Source organism: Tachyglossus aculeatus, chromosome 2 (genome assembly GCF_015852505.1).
Source record: "Tachyglossus aculeatus isolate mTacAcu1 chromosome 2, mTacAcu1.pri, whole genome shotgun sequence".
Classification (NCBI taxonomy): domain Eukaryota; kingdom Metazoa; phylum Chordata; class Mammalia; order Monotremata; family Tachyglossidae; genus Tachyglossus; species Tachyglossus aculeatus.
The window spans coordinates 48,609,157-48,612,464 of record NC_052067.1 but is presented as its reverse complement, the minus strand read 5'-3'; positions in this window follow the sequence as shown (position 1 = coordinate 48,612,464).

Genomic DNA, 3,308 nt, shown 5'->3' with positions numbered 1-3,308 from the left:
GTACAAATTGGCAACATATAGAGACTGTCCCTACCCAACAGTGGGCTCACAGTCTAAAAGGGGGAGACAGAGAACAAAACCAAACATACTAACAAAATAAAATAAATAGAATACATATGTACAAGTAAAATAAACAAATAGAGTAATAAATATGTACAAACATGCATACATATATACATAAGTGCTGTGGGGAAGGGAAGGAGGTAAGATGGGGGGGATGGAGAGGGGGACGAGGGGGAGAGGAAGGAAGGGGCTCAGTCTGGGAAGGCCTCCTGGAGGAGGTGAGCTCTCAGCAGGGCCGTGAAGGGAGGAAGAGAGCTAGCTTGGCGATGGGCAGAGGGAGGGCATTCCAGGCCTGGGGGATGACGTGGGCCGGGGGTCGATGGCGGGACAGGCGAGAACGAGGCACGGTGAGGAGATTAGTGGCGGAGGAGTGGAGGGTGTGGGGTGGGCTGTAGAAGGAGAGAAGGGAGGTGAGGTAGGAGGGGGCGAGGTGCCGGAGAGCCTTGAAGCCCAGGGTGAGGAGTTTCTGCCTGTTGCGCAGATTGATTGGTAGCCACTGCAGATTTTTGAGGAGGGAAGTAATATGCCCAGAGCGTTTCTGGACAAAGATAATCCGGGCAGCAGCATGAAGTATGGATTGAAGTGGAGAGAGACACGAGGATGGGAGATCAGAGAGAAGGCTGATGCAGTAGTCCAGACAGGATAGGATGAGATGCAATAACATTACTTTATTCCAGACTCATCTTTTCTGGTCATCTGTGACACTCTGATTGTGCTATAGGTTTTTTTTGTTTTTCCTAGTATACTTGTGCAAGTCTTTCTGTGGCCTGTAAATGTATTACCACCCTCTGTTGCAGGGTGTGGAGCTAGGAGTCAGGAGACAAGGGCTCTGCTCCCAGCTCTGCCACTGGCCTGCTGGGTGACCCCATCCCATCACTTAACCTTTCCATGTCTCAATTACCTCATTTGTGAAATGGGGATGAGCTACTTGCCTCACCCTACTGGACAATCATGCAGTGAGATAAAATTTAATAACTGGTGTGAAAGGTTTTTTTAAAAAAAATTAGAGTGTTAAATAAATAGAAGGTCTTACAAGGAACACGAAGTAAGAAATCCTCATTTGGTGATGAAAATTTCCAAAATTCATTTATTAATTCATTCAATCATATTTATGGAGCGCCTACCGTGTGCAGAGCACTGTACTAAGCGCTTGGGAAGTACAAGTTGGCAACATATAGAGACGGTCCCTACCCAACAGTGGGCTCACAGTCTAGAAGGGGGAGACAAGGCTGGGTTATTTACAGCCCAAGGAGAGTGACTGCTGTGTTTTAAGGGCTCTGCCAATATTTCTAGAACTCTGCATTTTTTCTGGAAGGAGCAGGAGTACTGATATTGTTCGAGGCTTGTAACAAAGTGATCCAATCTGTTCACTTAAGGGAGGAATTTTCTAATTTTCTTTTTGAAAGTATATCAGTTCTTTGTGCAGGCATTCCATAAGTTCTACTTTAAAATGGCCAAAGTCAACACAGTGACCGATTTCCTGCTCATGGGATTCTCTGATACCTGGGAGCTGCAGCTCATCCATGCCGTGCTGTTCTTCCTGATCTACCTGGCAGCCCTGACGTGGGATCTTCTCGTCATCGCCATCACCATCCTCGACCGGCGCTTCTACTCCCCCATGTACTTCTTCCTCAAGCATCTGTCCATCATCGATCTAGGCTACATTTCTGTCACAGTCCCCAAATCCATCCCCAATTCTCTGACCAACAACTGTTCTATCTACTACTGGGGTTGTGTGGACCAAATGTTTTCAACAATTATGTTGGCTATTTCAGAGTTGTTCATCCTCACTGTGGTGTCCTACGACTGCTACGTGGCCATCTGTCACCCCCTACACTATGAGGTCATCATGAACAGAGGGGCCTGTGTGCAAATGGCGGCTGCTACTTGCTTCAGTGGGGGACTGCTTGGGGGATGTACTCAGTGGGAACATTCACATTGTTTCTGCAGACCTAATATCATCCAATTGCTCTTCTGTGATGTCCCCTCCCTGTTGAACATCTTCTGTTCTGAAAGGCACATTGTCGTTGATGTCAGTGTTGTCATTGGTATGAGCTTTGGTTTCATCTCCTTCATGTCCATCATCATTTCATACATTTACGTCTGCTCCACCGGGATGACATTTTCATCCACTGAGAGCCACTCCAAAGCTTTCTCCTCCTGCCTGCCTCACCTTGCCGTCATCATGTTATTTCTCTCTACTGGAGCCTGTGCCTACCTGAAGCCACCTTCAGACGCCCCGTCGACCCTGGACATGATGGTGTCTGTGTTCTATGCCATCGTGTCCCCAACACTGAACCCCCTCATCTACAGCCTAAGGAACAGGGACACGAAGGCCGCCTTTAAGAAGGTTTGGGGATGAAACCCATTTCTCTAGGGTTAAACACCCCTTTATTTGGCTGGTCATTGACCCTGGTATAATTCTACCACACAGAAATGACTGTAAACCCTCTCTAGACTATAATCCATATGTGGTCAGGGATCGGTTCTACCAGTTCTCTTGCAAAGTACTCTCCTAAGGATTTAGTAGAGTGTTCTGCACACAATAAGTGCTCAATTAATACCAGTCATTTCTGGTCTAATTGAAAGGTCAATAGACGATCAAAGGGTAACCAGGAAACCTCCTGATTCGAAGAGGCAAGCTCCCAGGATTAAGAAACTTCTTGGCTCCAGCAAGTGAGACAGAAGGGATCAATCAACCCCTCTAAATGATCTGCAACAGAAAAAGCCGCTCATAATCCACTTCCTAATTAGCAAGAATGATGGCAGAAACAGGACGAGGGGTAGGGTATATGGTGTTAGTTATGGGTGAGAAATCAGTATTGGTGTAATCAGTGTTGGGGTTAAGATACATCATCTTCTTTAAGGAGTAGTTGTAGCAATTGTACTAATAGTAGGGAATAGTGAGAAGCAGTGTGCCTAGTGGAACTAGCCTGGCCCTGGGACTCAGAGGGCCTCGGTTCTAATCCTGACTCTGCCCAGTGTCCACTATGGGACTTCGGGCAATTCACTTAACTTCTCTTTGCCTCAGTTAACTCATCTGTAAAATAGGGATTAAATCCTATTCCCACTTACTTAGACTGTGAGCCCCACTTGGGACGGAGCCTGTTTAGAACCTGGATAATTTGCATTTATCCCACAGTGCTTAGTACAGTGCTTGGTGCATAGTAAATGCTTAACAAGTATTAGCAGTAGAAGTAGTAGCATTAGCAGTAATAGTAGAATTAGGAGTCGCGGTAGTAGTG